At 37.2% G+C, this 23,210-nt stretch overlaps 9 non-coding genes across 9 annotated transcripts; all 9 read right to left on the reverse strand.

Annotated features, from left to right (window-relative positions):
• Positions 1 to 2,156: 2,156 nt before the first annotated feature.
• TRNAA-CGC (transfer RNA alanine (anticodon CGC)) lies at positions 2,157 to 2,229 on the reverse strand. The gene has a single exon. It is a non-coding gene; the product is annotated as a tRNA-Ala (tRNA).
• A 137-nt stretch (positions 2,230 to 2,366) lies between these two features.
• TRNAA-CGC (transfer RNA alanine (anticodon CGC)) lies at positions 2,367 to 2,439 on the reverse strand. Its single transcript has one exon. It is a non-coding gene; the product is annotated as a tRNA-Ala (tRNA).
• Positions 2,440 to 12,194: 9,755 nt separating this feature from the next.
• TRNAA-CGC (transfer RNA alanine (anticodon CGC)) lies at positions 12,195 to 12,267 on the reverse strand. The gene has a single exon. It is a non-coding gene; the product is annotated as a tRNA-Ala (tRNA).
• A 5,322-nt stretch (positions 12,268 to 17,589) lies between these two features.
• TRNAG-UCC (transfer RNA glycine (anticodon UCC)) lies at positions 17,590 to 17,661 on the reverse strand. The gene has a single exon. It is a non-coding gene; the product is annotated as a tRNA-Gly (tRNA).
• A 1,790-nt stretch (positions 17,662 to 19,451) lies between these two features.
• TRNAE-UUC (transfer RNA glutamic acid (anticodon UUC)) lies at positions 19,452 to 19,523 on the reverse strand. Its single transcript has one exon. It is a non-coding gene; the product is annotated as a tRNA-Glu (tRNA).
• Positions 19,524 to 19,823: 300 nt separating this feature from the next.
• On the reverse strand, positions 19,824 to 19,909 carry TRNAY-GUA (transfer RNA tyrosine (anticodon GUA)). The gene is given in 2 exon segments: positions 19,824 to 19,859; positions 19,873 to 19,909. It is a non-coding gene; the product is annotated as a tRNA-Tyr (tRNA).
• Positions 19,910 to 21,910: 2,001 nt separating this feature from the next.
• TRNAE-UUC (transfer RNA glutamic acid (anticodon UUC)) lies at positions 21,911 to 21,982 on the reverse strand. Its single transcript has one exon. It is a non-coding gene; the product is annotated as a tRNA-Glu (tRNA).
• Positions 21,983 to 22,283: 301 nt separating this feature from the next.
• Positions 22,284 to 22,369, reverse strand: TRNAY-GUA (transfer RNA tyrosine (anticodon GUA)). Its single transcript is given in 2 exon segments — positions 22,284 to 22,319; positions 22,333 to 22,369. It is a non-coding gene; the product is annotated as a tRNA-Tyr (tRNA).
• A 152-nt stretch (positions 22,370 to 22,521) lies between these two features.
• TRNAG-UCC (transfer RNA glycine (anticodon UCC)) lies at positions 22,522 to 22,593 on the reverse strand. The gene has a single exon. It is a non-coding gene; the product is annotated as a tRNA-Gly (tRNA).
• Positions 22,594 to 23,210: the final 617 nt, after the last annotated feature.

Genomic DNA, 23,210 nt, shown 5'->3' on the forward strand with positions numbered 1-23,210 from the left:
GTCCTCTAGATAGGTTCTCTCCTAAAGTTTCTAAATACACAGTTTAATAGCGCTCTACCACTTGAGCTAATGCCCCTACACGACGAGCGTCTCGTCCAAAAAACACAATTTGTAACAGATAAGATTGCAAAAATATGTACAGTACAATAAATCTGACCTCCTCCCAATTACAGCCTCTAAAAAGAACCTGGAGAATGCGGGTATCGATCCCGCTACCTCTCACATGCAAAGTAAGCGCTCTACCACTTCAGCTAATCCCCCACACACTGTTAAACACAAGAAGTCAACTTTTTTTTTCTTTTTAAAGTCCTAAAGAAAAGAAACTTGTAAGACCATCTTCATTTCCAATAAAGGCTCTTTTTATTTTGTTCCTAGCACCCTGTCAGTTGAGAAAAAGTGTCACTAATGGAAGCTGGTCTTTGAAAAAGACTTGAAATGATGAGAGGGAGAATTAAAGCAACAAAAACCTACTCAACGCTAAGTGAGCCTTTTGTTTTCTTTTTCAATACTCTTTGGGTTAGTGTGTTTTCATTAAAGTAAAGCTGGGATGCTTTTTTTATATATTCAATGTCTTCTGATTTTTCCATTAGTTTATGGTTCAATCTCCATTCTGTTCTAAATTTTTCCCCCTTCTCTTCCAAATCCATAGTAACTAAATTATGGTCAGACCATGTTGTTTCATGTATTTTAATGTTTTTTGCTTTTAGTGCTAAGTTACATTCTCCCAGAATTAAATCAATACGGGAATATGAATTATGTGTTTTAGAAAAACATGTAAAATCTTTTTCTGTAGGATGGGCCATTCTCCAAATATCAAATAACGCATGCGCTTTTAACAAAGCTTGGAATCTCTGGGCTTGCAGGAGGAGATTTCGATCCTTAATAATTCTCTTTGAAGACATTTTATCTAGATGGTGATCTAATATACAATTAAAGTCTCCCATCCATATTAGAAAACCCTGTTTTACCTTCTGAACTTTTCCCAAAAGATTAGATAAGTATCGAGCTGGGGAAGTATTGGGTGCATATACATTTACTAATGTGAATAATATATTATTAATTTCAACAATTGCTATAATATATCTGCCATCGGGATCAGTTTCTACGTATTTAAATTTTAAATCCAGATCTTTAGAAAATAATATGGCTACACCTCTTTTTTTCTTTGTTTTTATTGATGCCTGTATGGAATACGAAAATCTCTGATTTCTTAAGGTATTATTGTCCCCCAGACGCCAATGTGTTTCCTGAAGGAAACATATGTTTATTTTTTCTTGCCATAACCTTTGCAATACTATATGTTTTTTTTGGGTCGAATTAAGGCCTTGGGTATTTATCGTACCGAACCTAATCATCTTTGGTTAGTTTAACAATCTTACTTATTCTCCCAATGGGTCTCACATTGTATGTCTTTCGTAAAACATAAACATGGAATCCACAAAAAAACAAGACAATAATTAAAAACATTAAACAAATTTGTAGGGATAACATCCACCGATGTATTCGCCTACAACCGCACCAATTCTCCCCTCTGATAGTGCGGATAATTAATGCCATCGATCAGATGACAGTTGGAGTCTAGGTATAGGTTATAAAAATTATCAGCTAAGTATATAGGTGCCCATATTATTCCTAAGAAAATAGGGAGAAAAAAAAAATAAAAATAAAAATATAAAAATAAAAAAATAAATAATAAAAAAAAAAAGATCTTTTTTTTACAACAGAGCAATTTTCAAAAAAAAACTAAGTGTAACCTATAAATCAAGTGAAATATATAATATGTCTCATAAAGTGCATTGAGTCTTCATTATTTTGATTATCTCATTCTAATTACTTATTAAGTAGCTAGAGATACTCATACCCAAGATTCACATCTCTTATATATTGTGTAACGTGTTTTTACAGTGTCTTAGATAATAATAAAAAAAAAAAAAAAAAAAAACTTGTGGAGAACGCGGGTATCGATCCCGCTGCCTCTCACATGCGAAGCGAGCGCTCTACCACTTGAGCTAATCCCCCTACACAATGAGTGCTTGATCCAACAAACATGATGAGTGCTTCATCCAACAAACACAATTTGTAACAGATAAGACTGCAAAAATATGTGCAGTACAATAAATCTGACCTCCTTCCAATTACAGCCTCTAAAAAGAATCTGGAGAATGCGGGTATCGATCCCGCTGCCTCTCACATGCGAAGCGAGCGCTCTACCACTTGAGCTAATCCCCCTACACGACGAGTGCTTGATCCAACAAACATGATGAGTGGTTCATCCAACAAACACAATTTGTAACAGATAAGACTGCAAAAATATGTGCAGTACAATAAATCTGACCTCCTTCCAATTACAGCCTCTAAAAAGAATCTGGAGAATGCGGGTATCGATCCCGCTGCCTCTCACATGCGAAGCGAGCGCTCTACCACTTGAGCTAATCCCCCACACACTGTTAAGCCTTAGAAGTTAACTTTTTTTTTCTTTTTAAAGTCCTAAAGAAAAGAAACTTGTAAGACCATCTTCATTTCCAATAAAGGCTCTTTTTATTTTGTTCCTAGCACCCTGTCAGTTGAGAAAAAGAGTCACTAATGGAAGCTGGTCTTTGAAAAAGACTTGAAATAATGAGAGGGAGGATTAAAGCAACAAAAACCTACTCAACGCTAAGTGAGCCTTTTGTTTTCTTTTTCAACACTCTTTGGGTTAGTGCGTTTTCTTAGCCACCTACATATTTTTTTTTTTTTTTATTAAAATGAACATTTATTGAAATGAACAGCACAAAATACATTCACAGTAAAGCTGCAACATTGTTAACATCACAAGGTCTGTTTTAACAGTGAAACATTGTTACATAATATATACATGAGAAGATTAAACAGTTAATAGGGAAATCAAGAGCACCATTTCTTCCACTTTTTTGTCTTCCAGATTCCTTCTGCATCTAATTCACCTAACCGTCTTATATCTATCATAAAGTAGAAGTATGCTTTCCCTTTAATCATCCTAACACAGTCTTCTACATTTATCTCCTGTTTGTGAAAAATTAGCAGATTTCGGACATCCCATATTACCTCTTTAAAGCAGCATAGGAGTAACCACAAAACCCTCTGTTTTTCTTTCTCTAGCTTGCATAACCCATACATCATTATAGGAAAGCTGATGGAATTCAACCCAGTCAGCCCTTTAAAGAGTTTTGCCATTTTATTCCAAACACTTTTCACATATTGGCAGCTCCAGAAAACATGTATCACACTCTCTTCGCCACCACAGCCAGTCCTTGGGCATATTGCTGTTCTACCGAGCCCCCTAGCGTATTGGAAAGCTCTGGTTGGCAAACACTGCAGAATGCTCATCCACACCACATCTTTTTGTCTACGGACAATTGTTTTGTCTTGCACTCTCTTCCATACATTCTTGCTCTCGTTCTCAGATAAGCCATCAATAACTTCCACTTTTTCACGTTGCTTGAGCAGGTTAGTCACCTGTCGTTTATCGCACCATTGAGCGACTGTAATACCTTTTAAATTGTAATTTCGGACACACTTTTCTATTCTGTCATAGAACCAGGCGACAGTGAAGCAGACCGGTTTACTGTTGTCTAATACACACAGTCCATATCTGCGCATTATGTTTCCAGTCATATATCTTGTCATGCACCCAGCCATATTTTCTTTTAAGCTGCTCTTAACACACCCCTCTACGTACTTGACTAGTAGAAATCTCTCTACATTTGGCATGTGCATCCCACCATTCACTCCATCTTTCATGACTCTGTCACGTCTCAATTTCTCCAGCTTGGATTTCCAAAAAAAGATAAAGATAATTCTCACTACTCTCTTCATATATCTGTCATTAGGTGGAAAGACACAACACACGTATAATAAAATGGGGAGCAGAACAGCCTTGATAACAAGAACTCCTCCTCCAAAGGATAAGTTTCTCGAGGACCACAAAACAATTTTTTGTTGCAATTTGTTTACAACTTTTTTCCCAATTGCTGACACCCTTCAGTTCGGAATCAAATTGAATGCCCAGAACTTCAATGTTTCCGTGTTCAATTGACCATCCACTCGAGGTCAGTTCCTCCCACTTGCCAAAGAGTTTGCACTTGCATTTATTCCAGTTGACATTCAAACCGCTCGCCATACAAAAAACATCAGTCACAAGTTTCACTCTCCTCAAGCTAGACATACTCCGACATACAACCGTTACGTCATCCATATAACCAGTTATTTTTTATTTTAGATACAAAAGGTACAAAACATATAAAAAGACAATAAATTACAATACATTAGCAGCATATGAAATTGCTTATTGCTGGTCCTCATAGAGCTCCATTATAAGTAGAGGTCTATATAGTTTCTTCATTCATTGTAGCTACAATTTTCCATGCATGCATATTACAATTATAAATAACATTATGACAAAAAAAAGGACAGAAATAACTTATGGTATCTGTAAAGTCCTTTCATGTATGTATCTCCAAAGTGGGTTGATCTTCTCTCCTCTATTTTTTAGATTTTTATAGGGTAAGTCTTCCCCATATTTCCCAGTATTTATGCATAAGCCCATTAGCTCTATAATAACCATATTCCATATTCTTTTGATTAAGAATTTGATTTTTGACATATGTCCAGGAGATTATCTTTTTTTGCCTCCAATTTCTAGCTATAACTACCAGCATCGCTAGGATCACATGATCTATCAAGTTTTTTTGTTTTACCGGAATCATCTCCCAATCTTGAAGTAATAATGCTCTAAGCGGTGACTTATCTATCTGTTTCTCCACTATACCAGATATGATATTAAATATCTTGTCCCAACCGTCCGTTATTTTAGTGCACGACCACCAGGTATGAATCCATGTCCCTCGGCTCCTTGACACCTCCAGCATAGATTTTGATTTGCTGGGTTTATCTTATGGAGCCTTTCTGGGACCATATACCATCGATTGACAATTTTAAAATAAATCTCCTGTAGGTTCAAGCAATGGACATTTTTCATAACTTGATTCCAAGCTTTTATCCAGTGATCTGCTGTAAGGGAGGCATTATCTATATTTAAATCTCTCTCCCATTTTTTCCAGGCAGGTGGAGCTTTAAGATCATCTATATCCACAATTAAGTCTGAACAAAGTTTTAAAGATTTCTGTTTAGTCTGGTTATCAAATATTTTCATGAACTTTATCACATGTTCATCTTTATTTTCCTCAACAAGAGAGTGAGATAAATAGTTCTTAATTCTCACGTAATTAAATATTTCTTTATTAGTAAGACTGAACTCGATACACAAGGTAGAAAAATCTTTATTTCCTATCATAAGTTCCTCTATTCTTTTTATCCTACATTTTTCCCACTCGTTGAGGTTTATATCCTGAATATTTTTATTTAGAATCTGTAGCGGGGCCTTTTTAATTATAAGATCATTTAAACTAATTTTCTTCTTAAAACTCTGCCAAAATAATAATATTGAATTAAGTAGTGTGCCTTTGAAATGTTTCGTATATTCCTTTAAATCTCTTTTCTGTAGCCAAAGGGCTATTTCTAGATCTTTCAAGCCCAAAATAGTTTTTTCAATTAGATACCAGTCCGACTCCTTAGATTGCAACAGTTGCATTTTATATATATGGGATAGCATAGATGCATACCAATAGTTAAGTAGTTTAGGAAGGCCCAGTCCTTCCCGACTCCTAGGTAAAAATAAAGTGTTTTTTTGAATTCTAGGATGTTTATCCCGCCATATAAATTTCATTAATTTTGATTGTAATATGTTAATCCAATCTTTAGTCAGCATATCCGGGATCATTCTGAATCTATATAGCCACGCTGGTAATATAAATGATTTTATATTAATTCTCCCCATCCAGGATATTGGAAGAGACTTCCACTTATTTAGTTTCTCTTGTGTCTGCTTTAAAAGAATTTGAAAGTTTCTTTCCAGTATTTTAGTGCCTTCTGCCGAGATTTTTATTCCTAGGTAATCTATACCTGTATCTGGCCACAAGAATTTGAACCTAGATTTTATTAGATTTTTCTCTTCTTCTGACATTGCAATACATATTGCCTGTGATTTCCCCATATTTAACTTATAATTAGATATAGTACCATATAATTCAATCTCTTGTAGTAAAAGTGGAATTGAAACATTAGGTTTATCTAACATAATGAGAATATCATCTGCGTAAAGAGAAATTTTCATTTCTAATTGACCAATTTTGATTCCAGCAATGTTAGAATTATATCTTATTCTAGAGGCAAAAGGTTCTAAAAAAATAATATATAATATAGGGGCTAAGGGACATCCCTGTCTTGTGCCGTTAGATATATTAAGCCATTGAGATTCAAATCCCTGCCCCACTATTTTGGCTGTGGGAGTAGTATATAATGCCATAATAGCATCAATTAAACCCGGTCCAAAGCCCATCTCCTTTAAAGTCTCTTCCAGGAACTCCCAGCTGACCCTGTCAAATGCTTTTTCAGCATCTAATGACAGGGCCAGCAAGGGGGCCTGGGTAATATTTGCATAATTACAGATATCTATTATCTTTCTGACATTGTCACTAGAAGATCTTGATTTTATAAAACCTGTTTGATCTTTATGTATTAGTACCTCTAAATTAGGTCTAATCCTATTTGCTATTATCGCAGAATATATTTTAGTATCTAAATTTATCAGAGATATAGGTCTATAGTTTTTAATATCCAGGGCAGATTTATCGGGTTTCAAAATAGGGCATATTTGTGCTTGTAGCATTTCTCGTGGGAATTTTTTCTGACTTTTTATTTCATTAAACATATTGCACAAATAAGGAGTCAGACTGGTTTCCAAACATTGAAAAAATTCAGCAATATATCCATCAGGGCCCGGCGATTTACCCTTTTTTAATTGCTTTATTATTTTTATCACTTCATTTTCTTCTATAGGGCGATCTAAGATTTTAGCTTGGCTGTCGATATTTGTGTTATTTTAGAAGATCTTAAATACTTCTTAATTATATCTCGCTTGTGGCTATTGTCATGAATATTATATAATTCTGTGTAGAATATACGAAAAGCTTCTCCAATATGTGCTGGTGAAATGCAATTTTTATCTTTATAAATAATTTTATGTATTCTAGAGTTAGCTGTTCGTATTGATAATTGGCGAGAGAGAAGCTGATCCGGACGGTTCCCCAAATAATACCATTTTTGCTTATATTTAGTTAATATCTTATTAGCCTTTTCCATCAGTAGCTCATTAATTGTTTTTTTTGTTAATTCCATTTCAGATTTTAATTCCGAATCTAACCGTATCTTATTTCTCCTATATAGATCTTCAAGATGGATATATAAATCAGAAAGTGTTTTAGATTTTGTTTTATTCCGATGTGCTGTTCTACTAATCAAGTGTCCCCGAATAACACATTTATAAGTACACCAGGTATTTGCAAAAGACGTCTCAATAGGATTATTTTCCACAAAAAATTGTTTAGTAATTTTTTCCAGTTCCTTCCTATATAATGTATTCATTAATGGATTTTTATTTAATCTCCATGGAGGTCTTATACTTCAATTGGTTCCTTTTAGTATTATCATAATTGAGTCGTGGTCCGACCAAGGGATTTCTTTTATCCATATTCGCTTACATTCTCTTATTAATGGTGCATTAACTAGAACCAGATCTATTCTGGAGAATGATTTATGGCACCTTGAATAGTAGGTATAATCTTGATCTTCTGGATGTAATGATCGCCATAGATCATATAATCTGTTTCTCCCTAAGAAATCATTGAAAGATTTAACCTTTTCTAATCCCATCCGGTCTTTTTTTTATATTCAGTAGTCAATTTATCCATATCTAGATCTACTACACAGTTGAAATCGCCTGCCACTATTAATGTACCTTGAATATATATCTGAATTCTTTTCATAAGGCTATTGAGAAAAGGAATCTGTTTGCTATTTGGAGCATATATATTTATTATCGAATATATTCTATCATTCAATCTACAAATTAAAATGAAGAACCGACCTTCCTTATCTCGCTGGACATAGATCTTCTCATATTTTATCTCTCTTGCAATAAGAATTGCTACTCCTCTCTTTTTCTGATTTCCTAATGAGGCATATTCTATTACCGGATATTTCCTAAAGGAGAGTTTCTGCACAAATGCATTTGTCCAATGAGTTTCCTGGATTATTGCAACCTCAATTTTATTCTCTACAAGATGATTAATTAGAGTAATTCTTTTTTGGGGAAGATTCATACCCTGCACATTTAATGAAAAAAACCTTGAAACCATTTTTTCATCAATTGATTATAATACTTTTTGATATTCTTTATGAGGAGAGAAGAAAAGTTATCATAGACCCACTTTGGATTTAACATATTACAGTACCATATACAACATATAACATAAATTATACAATACATAACATATCTATATTTATCTCTATTGTGTAAGGTAAATATACCCTTTTGCCTCATCAAAATTAGATAGTTGGTTAAGGCGATGCCAACAGAAAAGGGAAAAAAAATAAATAAAAAATAAAGAATTATTATTATCTATAAAATAATATAATTGAATAATTGTGTCTTATGTGTGTATAGTTGTGAAATTCCTTCTAATTAATAATATTAATGTGTATATAATTATATTAACACCTTCTGCAATATTGCAGAGTGTATTTAAAATGTGTTTAAAAAAAATCTCAAAAAACACTTATTTGTGTGTGATTGTGAAATTTCTTCCGAATAATGTTATTAGTCTATATGTGAAAAGATGTAAAAATTTACATCTTCTGCAATAATGCAGAGTGTATTTAAATAAAACAAGTGTTTACTATATAATCGTGATCTAATATAAAAAAGAAAAAAAAATTACTACATTTTAATAAGTGAAATATAACTAAATATTATCATGTCTATATAAATAGTGAAATTATGTAGTATTAATATGATATGTGTAATTATAATAATAGTCCTGCTTATTGCAGAATTTATCTTCTAGTTATTACAATTATAAAAGTGTTATACCACCTCAAAAGAGGAAAAAAAAACAAAAAAACAAAAGGAATTATATATATTTCTTCAAGTCTTAAATCATATTAGATTAGTCTTATACTGCTTTATTTATCCAACTCCTTTTCCATCCAGCCTTGCGCATCTTTAGAATTTCCAAATACTTTAGATATTCCATTATACAAGATATGAAACTTTAGTGGGTATCCCCACCAAAATTTTATATATTTCTTTTTTAATTTTTCAATTATAATGCTAAAGGATCTTCTTCCTTGTCGGATGGAAAACGGTATATCTTGAAAAAATAGCAGTTTGGAATAAGCTTGAATATCCGATTTAAATATACGTGATGCCTTCATCACCTCATTTTTTGTTCCTAAAGTATTAAATCTAACAATTATGTCTCTTGGAAAATGTCCTACTACATTATTTGGTTTTGTTATTCTATATACCCAATCTATATCAGAGATTGTAACTTTATTATGTATGTCCATACTATTAATCACGGTCACCAGAAAAGTTATAGTTTTATCTTGAGTAATAATTTCTTCAATTCCTCTAATTCTAATGTTTTTTCTACGGGCCCAATTCTCATTATCATTTATTTTACGTTCTAATACTTCTATTTGTTGTTGTTTTTTTTGATTATCTTGAAGTAACTCTTCAGTTTTAATTTCAAGTACTGCTATTTTTTCTTCAGAGGCAATTACTCTCTCTTTAAAATGATTTATATCTGATCTTATTTCAGTTAAAAAAGTAGCCAATTCATTTTTTATTAAATCCATTTGAGCATTTAAGGCTTTTTGTAAATGTATTTGAGAGGTTTCTGCTTGATCCAACTGCCCACAACTCTCCATACTTAAATTCGTATTATCCATTTCCATTGAATCTAAAGTTGTATCTTGCGTTATAGTTGTTTCTATTGTTTTCTGAGATTGTGGAGAAAATATATTATCAATTTTCCTCACATTTTTTGAGGTTAGATCAACTTTTTTCCTCTTATCTTTCACCATCTCTTTTTCTTTTATAGCAGATAATTTGTGCTCTATTCCTTTCTTAATTGGCATTCCTACTTCAACAAATTGTTCTTACTTCTATTAGAGGCACTCCCTTAATTGTATTATTACTCAAGCAAATTAATTAATTAGTACATATATGCATAAATGATCAATTGAATTACTAGATTATTCCATAAATAGATAATTCCAATAAATACATAAATCCAAAAATAATTTAGATTAAATAGATAGAATTCATTAATATATTAGTAATTCATGAAAAATTTAAAGAGAAAAATTCATGATAAATTGTATTATTACTCAAGCCAATTAATTAATTCATAAGTGCATAAATAATTAATTAAATTACTATATTACTCCATAAATAAATAATTCAATAAGTACATAAATCTATAAGTAATTTAAATTAAATAAATAGAATTCATTAATATATTAGTAATTCATGATAGATTTAGAAAAGAGAAAGAAAAAAAAAGAATTCATGGCAAAACAATTAATAACAATTAATCTGTTACCTATTAAACATATGATTCATTATAGTTCAATCATCTCTCTCTCAATATATTATATACGTTTCAAAACTTCAATATTTCCATCCAATCTTAAGAGAGAGAATCAAATACATATGATTTTATAAATAATAATCAAATGTCGTGTGTCCTTTTGTCCAATGATCCATGATTTAAAAGTCTCTCCTTAATGATTTCTTGATTCGAAGTAGATATATAAAGTGCTAAAGTGCTAAATAATCTATAAATAATAAATATTAATCGATTTGAAGATATAAAACATGATCATAAGCGTCTTAATCAATGATATTAGTCTTTCAAATTCATTCCGATTTTCCACATGCTTTAAAGTTACTTATCTCTTCCGTAGATGGGATCATATATACTTTTATAGCTCACTCCAATCCTTCAGATGCGAACTCCCACTTTCTTTATCTTTAGTCTGCGCCAAAAGCTGATTATCTCCGCCTTCCGTCTCTATCCCCTCAGAGCCGATAGATCTCCTCCGTCTGCTCTGATTCAGATTCTCCGGGGCATTAGGTCAGCGTTACATTCGTATAGATAATCCGTCTCTTTCCTCTCAGAGCCGATAGATCTCCTCCGTCTGCTCTGATTCAGATTCTCCGGGGCGTTAGGTCAGCGTTACATTCGTATAGATAATCCGTCTCTTTCCTCTCAGAGCCGATAGATCTCCTCCGTCTGCTCCGATTAGAATTCTCCGGAACGTTGACCTGGCGCTGCAGTCACACGAATCACACAGATATGTCAGGAGCTAAACAGTCGATCATTGAACCGTTGGGGCCGCAAAAGGTCAAACTCGAAGCTCAGAATTCCATCTGCAGCATCGCCTTTACCAGACGCTCCACCCAGTCAGCGTTTTACGTCATTTCCCCGTTGTTGTCATTTCTGCCTTGTTTTCTTTTTCAATACTCTTTGGGTTAGTGTGTTTTCTTAGCCACCTACATTTTAGAAAAGAAAAGCTCTTTATAGTTGCAAATGCAATCAATGAGAACAGACTCAAAAACATTTCTTGTCCACTAGTCCACCAATTGTTTAACTTGTGGAGAGAATGTAGTGCAAAATAGGTTCTCTCCTAAAGTTTCTAAATACACAGTTTAATAGAAATTAACCTCTCACATGCTAAGCGAGTGCTCTACCACTTGAGCTAATCCCCCTACACGATGAGCGTCTCATCCAACAAACACAATTTGTAACAGATAAGATTGCAAAAATATGCGCAGTACAATAAATCTGACCTTGCAAAAATAAGAGAACTCCTTCCAATTACAGCCTCTAAAATGTACCTGGAGAATGCGGGTATCGATCCTGCTACCTCTCACACGCAAAGCGAGCGCTTTGCCACTTAAGCTAACCCCCCTACACGACGAGTGTCTTATCCAAAAAACACAATTTGTAACAGATAAGATTGCAAAAATATGTGCAGTACAATAAATCTGACCTCCTTCCAATACAGCCTCTAAAAATAATCTGGAGAAGGCGGGTATCGACCACACTATCTCTCACATGCGAAGCGAGTGCTCTACCACTTGAGCTAATCCCCCTACACGACGAGAGTCTCTTCCAACAAACACAATTTGTAACAGATAAGATTTCAAAAATATGTGCAGTACAATAAATCTGACCTCCTTCCAATTACAGCCTCTAAAAATAATCTGGAGAATGCGGGCATCGATCCCGCTACCTCTCACATGCGAAGCGAGCGCTCTACCACTTGAGCTAATCCCCCTACACAATGAGTGCTTAGTCCAACAAACACAATTTGTAACAGATAAGATTACAAAAATATGTGCAGTACAATAAATCTGACCTCCTTCCAATACAGCCTCTAAAAATAATCTGGAGAATGCAGGTGCAAAATAGGTTCTCTCCTAAAGTTTCTAAATACACAGTTTAATAGAAACGAGTGTCTTATCCAACAAACACAATTTGTAACAGATAAGATTGCAAAAATATGTGTAGTACAATAAATCTGACCTTGCAAACATAAGAGAACTCCTCCCAATTACAGCCTCTAAGAAGTACCTGGAAAAGGCAGGTATCGATCCCGCCGCCGCTCACATGCAAAGCGAGCGCTCTACCACTTGAGTTAATCCCCCACACACTGCTAAGCGTTAGAAGTCAACTTTTTTTTTCTTTTTAAAGTCCTAAAGAAAAGAAACTTGTAAGACCATCTTCATTTCCAATAAAGGCTCTTTCTTTTTTGTTCCTAGCACCCTGTCAGTTGAGAAAAAGTGTCACTAATGGAAGCTGGTCTTTGAAAAAGACTTAAAAACAATGCAAGGGAGGATTAACCCCTTCAGTATCGGGACGTACCTGGTACTTCCTGGTTAACAGTCACCGGTAGACCGGGACGTACCAGGTACGTCTCCTCCAAAAAACGCCCCCACATCACCACAATCGCGGTGATCGTGGGGGCGCTGCTGCTGCTGTCTGCCCAGGAGTCCTGGGCAGACAGCACAGCCTGTCTAAGCCTGCCCCCAAGCCCACGATCACTCCCACGGAGTGATTTTGTAGGCAGAAACAGCGATTGCAGAAAAATCTGCAATCGCGGTTTCAGCTGCCACAGGCAGCTTCAGGGAAGGGGGGGTATTGAATGGGTCCCCACACAAGTGTGGGGACCTGATCCAACACCCCCCTGCTGCCTGATCGTTCCATGAGAGCGTCAGTGCAGCGTTAACCCCTTCAATGCCGCGATCGCGGCATTGAAGGGGTTAATTCCCGTTTTTTAGGGGGGTTCTGCTGTTGGTGGTCTGCCTGGTCCAGGCAGACCAGCAACAGCAAAAATGAGCCCCCAGAAGTCCTCTGATCAGTCCTGTAGGACTGATCAGTAAGACTCCTCGCCTACAATCTCCAGTCTATTGGAGATTGTGTCCCAGCTGCCAGAGGCAGCTTTAGGGACAGGGAGACAGGGTTCTTTGGTCTACACATGAGTGTGGAGACCAGACCCCCCCACCCCCCCTCTTCCTCAGTTAACCCCTACCCCCCTCTTCCTCAATTAACCCCTACCCCCCTCTTCCTCAATTAACCCCTTCAATGCTGCGATTGTGTATGACCCCCATCGCAGCATTGCAGGGGTTAATATTAGTCCCCACAGGCTTGTGGGGACTAAATATCAATCAATGCTGTGCTTCAATGGAGCATCAGCATTGAAAGAGTTAAAAACAATAATGTAAAAAATAATAATAATAATTTAAAAAAAAAAATTAAAAAAATAAATAAATTTAAAAAAATTAATAAAATAATAATAATAATAATAAAAAAAAATAACAGCACTGACCTGAAAGTCCAGGGTGCTTCCAGGTAAAATGCTGGGCTGATCAGATCGCTCCTGGCCAATAGGAGTGATCGGATCATTATGGCAGCCCACGGATGACCCTGCTCTACAAAGAGAGAGGGGTCATCTAGGGTAATTATGAAAAAACACAAATTATTAATAAATGAAAAAATCATAATTATTACCTGATCACTGGTCGGTGACATTTTAAGTCGCTGATTATTGATCGGTCTCCCTGATTGATGTCAGAGGCCTAAACCTGTCACTTACAAGTAATCTGCTGAAAAAAAATATTTAAAAAAATGTAAATGCACATGTTCCAGTTTTGCCCTCATAGCTTCCTCAAAAAATACATGAACCATGCATGTGAGGCCTTGTTGGAACCGGGGGGTGTTGGTGAACAAAATGTGGTGTGTTTTTTCCAGTGTTACACATATGCTGTGCAAGAAATAAATTGCAACATTGAAATGTATGCGTTAAAAAAGCAATAAAATAATTTCCCTGTGAAGTTTGGCAGACATCAGTGAAGAAATGGCTGGCTGAAAACTGTCAAAACTACCCTAGTTGAACACCTTGACTCGTCTACTGTTCATAAATATATACTTTTATGGGGTAATTTACAGTGGGGGGGGCTTCCAAAATGTCCCAAATGGGATATGGGCCCAGGAAACCAATTTCTGAAAACTTGCTCATGTTCCAGTTATGGCCTCATGGCTTCCTCAAAAAATGCATGAACCATGCATGTGAGGCCTTGTTGGAACCGGGGGATGTTGGTGAACACAATTTGGTGTTTTGTTCTGCAGTTGCACATATTCTATACAAAATATAATATCAAATCTAAAGCAACATTGCAACATATGCAAAAAAACCCCCAAAAATATAAAAATACCTCAAAATTTGGCAGCAATTGGCGATAAAATCCCTGTTTGAAAAGTGTCAAAATGACCCTAGTTGTACACCTTGACTTATCTACTGTTCATAAACATATAATTTTGGGGGGGTAATCAGTATCTGTGACAACTATTGCAGTTATTAGACTACCATGCCAAATTTGAAAAAAATTACATTTCAAAAACGTGATGCATGCCTTGCAATATTTGCCCTATACTGGTCAAAATAGATAAAAATCCTGGCCATGTTGGGTGTTTTCCAAATAAGGACAAGTTAATGAATATATTTGGGATAATTTTTTCCCATTGGTTTAATGTGTGTACAATTTGTATGTATACAAAACTGTAAAAAAAAGCGTTTTTTTTCAGTTTTTCCCCACTTTTTCCAGTTTTTTTCAAACAAAACAATGTACTACCCAGCTTACTATGGTTTCAAATGAAAGCCCTACTTGTGCTGAAAAAAACAATATATGATTTGTGTGGGTGCACCAATTGATAAGAGAGAAATTACAGCTGAAGAAAGACATGGCAAAAACACAAAAACGGCTCCGGTCCTTTAGCGACACGGTAGTATCAAAATCCCGGTCCTAAAGCAGCAAAAACCTACTCAACGCTAAGCGAGCCTTTTGTTTTCTTTTTCAATACTCATTGGGTCAGTGCGTTTTCTTAGCCACCTACATATTGGAAAAGAAAAGCTCTTTAAAGTTGCGAATGCAATCAATGAGAAAAGACTCAAAAACATTTCTTGTCCACTAGTCCACCAATTGTTTAACTTGTGGAGAGAACGTAGTGCAAAATAGGTTCTCTACTAAAGTTTCTAAATACACAGTTTAATAGAAATTAAAACACTGACTTGTGGAGAACGTGGGTATCAATCCCACTACCTCTCACATGCAAAGCGAGCGCTCTACCACTTAAGCTAATCCCCCTACACAATTAGTATCTTATCCAACAAACACAATTTGTAACAGATAAGATTGCAAAAATATGTGTAGTACAATAAATCTGACCTCCTTCCAATTACAGCCTCTAAAAATAATCTGGAGAATGCGGGTATCGATTCCGCTACCTCTCACATGCGAAGCGAGCGCGCTGCCACTTGATCTAGTAATATCCAGTTATTTATTATGCTACTTAATGTTAAACCAACAGAGGGGAGCATTCTGTCCGAACACATATTAGCCATATGTGGCAGTGTGCTCATTTGCATTTATTCAAATAAAATATATTCCCATGATCCTTTCGTGTAATGGTTTAATACAAAAAAACCCCAAATAAATAGAAAAAAAGAGTTTGCAAGTTCGACAGAATTAATGTCTGCGAGTGCGGACATTTAACTCTTGCAGCGGGGAGACCAGCGGATCATGGGGATATATTTTATTTAAATAATTAATAGATGAAAATGAACACACTGCCACATATGGCTAATATAGCTTCAGACAGAATGCTGCCCTTGAGTAGCATAATAACTTTGGATTTCAAGCATATGCTATTTAATGTAAAACCAACAGAGGGCAGCATTGTGTCCGAAGTTATAGTAAGTTATTTATGCTAAGCTAAATGTCCGTACCGGCGACTTTGTTGGTCGCTGGCACGGACTTTTAACTGTTGCAGCAGGGTCCCAGGTTGCTTTATTTTTTTTTCTGCCCAGCAACTAGTGGTAAGGGCCGTGCGAGTGAGTTTATTGGTCGCTTGCACAGCCCTTTACCCTACGGATTTCTGCTCCCGTTATCTAACGCAGCATCGCAGGGGTTAACAGGAGCGGAAATTAGGAGTTAAAAAGGCCGTCCAGGTGAGCCCTATTGGTCACCTGCAGGGTCTTCCTCTGGCATCAACCAATTGGTTGATGCCAGAGGAAGACCCTGCAGGTGACCAATAGGCTCACTCACACTGCCCTGTAACCCCTGATGACAAACCTGCAGATTTCCACTTCAGTCAACTCCCTCTCAAATTATTGAGTTTAGGTATTTCAGCCACATCCATTGCTAACAGGTGTATAAAATCAATCACATAGTCGACCCCTTTTCTTTAATCTATCTTCCTTTTCTTTAATCTATCCTCCTTTTCTTTAATCTCTCCATTTTCATTATCTTTCCTCCTGTTGCATTTTATATAATCTCTCTAATCTATTTCTCCCCTTTCTGATGTTCCTTGACCAGCCCAAAGAGGTAAGGAATCTGGCCCAGTATTTTGAGGTGGCTATTCAGGTAAGGTGAGCGCTTTAGATGTTGGGGAATATGATTAATGCTATTTGTTTTGAGCAACTAGCAAATGGATAGCAACATAGGGTTCCAATAAAAACTAACTTCCCATACCGGGAGTTGAACTCCAGCTGCTTGGGTGAAAACCAGGAATCCCAACCGCTAGCCCACATGGGATGGTGTATGTGACAGAGAATCCACAGATCCTATAGGAGGTGAACCTTTTTATTTTAAAATACAGCTGTAATGCCTGTCAGTCCGCGGCGGCAGTTCATGAGTTCCTGTTCCAATGATCTTTGTGAGATGCGTCAGAGTTATAGTTTATTTGGATCTTCCCAGATAAAGTGGTCCTTTTGCTGACCACGGAATTCGCACCTAAAGTCCACTCTTCACTCTGTAGGATCAACCTACCATTTTTTTTCCCGTCTCACAAAAATATAAAGCTTCCTTCGAGCCGGAATCGAACCAGAGACCTAAAGATGTCCGATTATTTTCTAAAGTCCTCCGCTCTACCAGCTGAGCTATCGAGGGTCATGCTTCAGTGCGCTGTCCATGCTGACTGTACCTGGAGCAGCCCCTCACTCACCAACAATGCGTGTTACAAGCTACATCAAGTTGAAGGGTTAACATTGCAAACGGCTTGAAACTTACTGAATAGACCCGGATGTGTAAAAATCAATTTTTGCGATGGCCGGGAATCGAACCCGGGTCAACTGCTTGGAAGGCAGCTATGCTCACCACTATACCACCAACGCTGGACAGAGAGATAGGCTTTTAATCTAGAGATGGGAAGGTCCGGAAAAAAAAACATAAGAAAAAAAAACATTTTCCTTCCGTTTTTTTCCAAAGCCATTTTTTGTTTGTGGGAAATGATGTCATATCCCGGAGCTCAGACTCAGCAGCACTCAGAGGATGCTCACTTTCTATGGAGGTTGCGTAACGTTTTCTTTAATTTCATAAAAATGAACCCTGCTGATGATGTCCTGGGAAAGGCTGGGTTTTGTGACCCTTGAGTTTTAGGATAATGTGAGTTAGATCCAGTCTGATATACAACGAAGGTAAAAGAAGTGTGGAACCAGTTTTCACAGAGCCCGATAGATCTGCTACATGGGTGGTTTTAGGAGTTCTGCATATGTAGATGTTATTGTGTCACTTTTCAGCCTTTAGCAGAATTTAGTTTTATGTGGAATATGGAATGTTTCATCAGAACATTTAGAAATCTGGCCGACCTTCAGGAAATGTTAAAAATTGTCATCTTCTGCCTTGGTCCGATCCTCTTCTCTGGCCTGGCTTATTTCCACACTTAAGCTTCTTTAGCGTAGCGGTTGTACCGTTTGCCTCACGTGACAAAGGTCCCCGGTTCGAAACTGGCTAGAAACACTTCTTATCATTATTCCCATTTAAAATACAGAACCGATGATTCATCACCAAAGAGGGCAATCTGCTCCTCAGTTTTGTACCAGAAGGTGGTGCTGTTGCCCTAGGTCTTGGCCTAGTCAAGAAAATGGTGGTCAATCTACTGATGTCTTTCTTTCAGGTAAATGACTGGCGCTTCACATACTTTTTGCTTTGTTGCTTTAGTGTATTCCTTTGTTTTTCTTGTTTGTAATTTGGATTTTGAGATGATTTTTCCATGATATGTTTGAACCTGATGCAGAACTCACTATAACTATAAAATGAAATACCTGGTCAGTATATTGTGGTACTATAAAATCTATACATACAATGTAATGTTGTTATAAATACACCTGTTTTGTGATTCGTACGGATAGTTACCTGTAAGTTGTCGGTGGCCAGACTGGGGATAACTAAGCAGCACTGGCAGTTTCAGGAATTCCACCCTTCCTCCAGCAATCATCAGATATAGAAGATATAATACTTGATCCCTTTATGCCCATCTCATGGTGATGGGGCTGCCCTGAGAACAAGAGCAGTATGATCAGGTTTTACCATAAATTTGTCCGGTGTAATTCACTTTTCCCGCAGTGACAGTTTCCTTTACATAATTTTCTGAAGGGACAAATTTTACATATTACATATAAAACATATACACTTTATGAAAGGATGTGGACACCCCTAATTATTGAGTTTAGGTATTTCAGCCACATCCATTGCTAACAGGTGTATAAAATCAAGCACATAGTCGACCATCTCCCTAGACAGACATTGGCATTATGTCTCCCTTTTCCTCTTCATCTATCTTTGTTCTCTTTATCTCCCAACCCTTTCTCTTTACCTCTCCCTGTTTGTCCACTTTTTCTTTACCGCTACCTTTTGTCACTTCCTCTCCTCTTTTCTTTAATCTATCCTCCTTTTCTTTAATCTCTCCATTTTCATTATCTTTCCTCCTGTTGCTTTTTATATAATCTCTCTAATCTATTCCTCCCGTTTCTGATGTTCCTTGACCAGCCCAAAAAGGTAAGGAATCTGCCCCAGTATTTTGAGGTGGCTATTCAGGTAAGGTGAGCGCTTTAGATGTTGGGGAATATGATTAATGCTATTTGATTTGACCAACTAGCAACAAATTGTTCCAATAAAAACTACCTTCCCATACCGGGAGTCGAACCCGGGCCGCCTGGGTGAAAACCAGGAATCCTAACCGCTAGACCATATGGGATATGTGTCTCCACCCTGCACACACCACATGGGATGGTGTATGTGACAGAGCATCCACAGATCCTATAGGAGGTGAACCTTTTTATTTTAAAATACAGCTGTAATGCCTGTCAGTCCGCGGCTGCAGTTCATGAGTTCCTGTTCCAATGATCTTTGTGAGATGCGTCAGAGTTATAGTTTCTTTAGATCTTCCCAGATAAAGTGGTCCTTTTGTTGACCACGGAATTCGCACCTAAAGTCCACTCTTCACTCTGTAGGATCAACCTACCATTTTTTTCCCGTCTCACAAAAATATAAAGCTTCCTTCGAGCCGGAATCAAACCAGCGACCTAAGGATGTCCGATTATTTTCTACAGTCCTCCGCTCTACCAGCTGAGCTATCGAAGGTCATGCTTCAGTGCGCTGTCCATGCTGACTGTACCTGGAGCAGCCCCTCACTCACCAACAATGCGTGTTACAAGAAGGGTTAACATTGTAAACGGCTTGAAACTTACTGAATAGACCCGGATGTGTAAAAATCAATTTTTGCGATGTCCGGGTATCGAACCCGGGTCAACTGCTTGGAAGGCAGCTATGCTCACCACTATACCACCAACACTGGACAGAGAGATAGGCTTTTAATCTAGAGATGGGAAGGTCCGGAAAAAAAAACATAAGAAAAAAAAAACATTTTCCTTCCGTTTTTTTCCAAAGCCATTTTTTGTTTGTGGGAAATGATGTCATATCCCGGAGCTCAGACTCAGCAGCACTCAGAGGATGCTCACTTTCTATGGAGGTTGCGTAGCGTTTTCTTTAATTTCATAAAAATGAACCCTGCTGATGATGTCCTGGGAAAGGCTGGGTTTTGTGACCCTTGAGTTTTAGGATAATGTGAGTTAGATCCAGTCTGATATACAACGAAGGTAAAAGAAGTGTGGAACCAGTTTTCACAGAGCCCGATAGATCTGCTACATGGGTGGTTTTAGGAGTTCTGCATATGTAGATGTTATTGTGTCATTTTTCAGCCTTTAGCAGAATTTAGTTTTATGTGGAATATGGAATGTTTCATCAGAACATTTAGAAATCTGGCCGACCTTCAGGAAATGTTAAAAATTGTCATCTTCTGAATTGGTCCGATCCTCTTCTCTGGCCTGGCTTATTTCTACACTTAAGCTTCTTTAGCGTAGCGGTTGTACCGTTTGCCTCATGCAACAATGGTCCCCGGTTCGAAACTGGGTAGAAACACTTCTTATCATTATTCCATTTAAAATACAGAACCGATGATTCATCACCAAAGAGGGCAATCTGCTCCTCAGTTTTGTACCAGAAGGTGGTGCTGTTGCCCTAGGTCTTGGCCTAGTCAAGAAAATGGTGGTCAATCTACTGATGTCTTTCTTTCAGGTAAATGACTGGTGCTTCACATACTTTTTGCTTTGTAGCTTTAGTGTATTCCTTTGTTTTTCTTGTTTGTAATTTGGATTTTGAGATGATTTTTCCATGATATGTTAGAACCTGATGCAGAACTCACTATAACTATAAAATGAAATACCTGGTCAGTATATTGTGGTGCTATAAAATCTATACATACAATGTAATGTTGTTATAAATACACCTGTTTTGTGATTCGTACGGATAGTTACCTGTAAGTTGTCGGTGGCCAGACTGGGGATAACTAAGCAGCACTGGCAGTTTCAGGAATTCCACCCTTCCTCCAGCAATCATCAGATATAGAAGATATAATACTTGATCCCTTTATGCCCATCTCATGGTGATGGGGCTGCCCTGAGAACAAGAGCAGTATGATCAGGTTTTACCATAAATTTGTCCGGTGTAATTCACTTTTCCCGCAGTGACAGTTTCCTTTACATAATTTTCTGAAGGGACAAATTATACATATTACATATAAAACATATACACTTTATGAAAGGATGTGGACACCCCTAATTATTGAGTTTAGGTATTTCAGCCACATCCATTGCTAACAGGTGTATAAAATCAAGCACATAGTCGACCATCTCCCTAGACAGACATTGGCATTATGTCTCCCTTTTCCTCTTCATCTATCTTTGTTCTCTTTATCTCCCAACCCTTTCTCTTTACCTCTCCCTGTTTGTCCACTTTTTCTTTACCGCTACCTTTTGTCACTTCCTCTCCTCTTTTCTTTAATCTATCCTCCTTTTCTTTAATCTCTCCATTTTCATTATCTTTCCTCCTGTTGCTTTTTATATAATCTCTCTAATCTATTCCTCCCGTTTCTGATGTTCCTTGACCAGCCCAAAGAGGTAAGGAATCTGCCCCAGTATTTTGAGGTGGCTATTCAGGTAAGGTGAGCGCTTTAGATGTTGGGGAATATGATTAATGCTATTTGATTTGACCAACTAGCAACAAATTGTTCCAATAAAAACTACCTTCCCATACCGGGAGTCGAACCCGGGCCGCCTGGGTGAAAACCAGGAATCCTAACCGCTAGACCATATGGGATATGTGTCTCCACCCTGCACACACCACATGGGATGGTGTATGTGACAGAGCATCCACAGATCCTATAGGAGGTGAACCTTTTTATTTTAAAATACAGCTGTAATGCCTGTCAGTCCGCGGCTGCAGTTCATGAGTTCCTGTTCCAATGATCTTTGTGAGATGCGTCAGAGTTATAGTTTCTTTAGATCTTCCCAGATAAAGTGGTCCTTTTGCTGACCACGGAATTCGCACCTAAAGTCCACTCTTCACTCTGTAGGATCAACCTACCATTTTTTTTCCCGTCTCACAAAAATATAAAGCTTCCTTCGAGCCGGAATCGAACCAGCGACCTAAGGATGTCCGATTATTTTCTACAGTCCTCCGCTCTACCAGCTGAGCTATCGAAGGTCATGCTTCAGTGTGCTGTCCATGCTGACTGTACCTGGAGCAGCCCCTCACTCACCAACAACTCGTGTTACAAGCTACATCAAGTTGAAAGGTTAACATTGTAAACGGCTTGAAACTTACTGAATAGACCCGGATGTGTAAAAATCAATTTTTGCGATGGCCGGGAATCGAACCCAGGTCAACTGCTTGGAAGGCAGCTATGCTCACCACTATACCACCAACGCTGGACAGAGAGATAGGCTTTTAATCTAGAGATGGGAAGGTCCGGAAAAAAAAACATAAGAAAAAAAAAACATTTTCCTTCCGTTTTTTTCCAAAGCCATTTTTTGTTTGTGGGAAATGATGTCATATCCCGGAGCTCAGACTCAGCAGCACTCAGAGGATGCTCACTTTCTATGGAGGTTGCGTAACGTTTTCTTTAATTTCATAAAAATGAACCCTGCTGATGATGTCCTGGGAAAGGCTGGGTTTTGTGACCCTTGAGTTTTAGGATAATGTGAGTTAGATCCAGTCTGATATACAACGAAGGTAAAAGAAGTGTGGAACCAGTTTTCACAGAGCCCGATAGATCTGCTACATGGGTGGTTTTAGGAGTTCTGCATATGTAGATGTTATTGTGTCATTTTTCAGCCTTTAGCAGAATTTAGTTTTATGTGGAATATGGAATGTTTCATCAGAACATTTAGAAATCTGGCCGACCTTCAGGAAATGTTAAAAATTGTCATCTTCTGCCTTGGTCCGATCCTCTTCTCTGGCCTGGCTTGTTTCTACACTTACGCTTCTTTAGCGTAGCGGTTGTACCGTTTACCTTTTCGACAAAGGTCCCCGGTTCGAAACTGGG

Source organism: Sceloporus occidentalis, unplaced genomic scaffold (assembly GCF_023333645.1).
Source record: "Sceloporus occidentalis isolate IW3139 unplaced genomic scaffold, rSceOcc1.0.p SCAF_111, whole genome shotgun sequence".
In the NCBI taxonomy this organism is placed as follows: domain Eukaryota; kingdom Metazoa; phylum Chordata; class Lepidosauria; order Squamata; family Phrynosomatidae; genus Sceloporus; species Sceloporus occidentalis.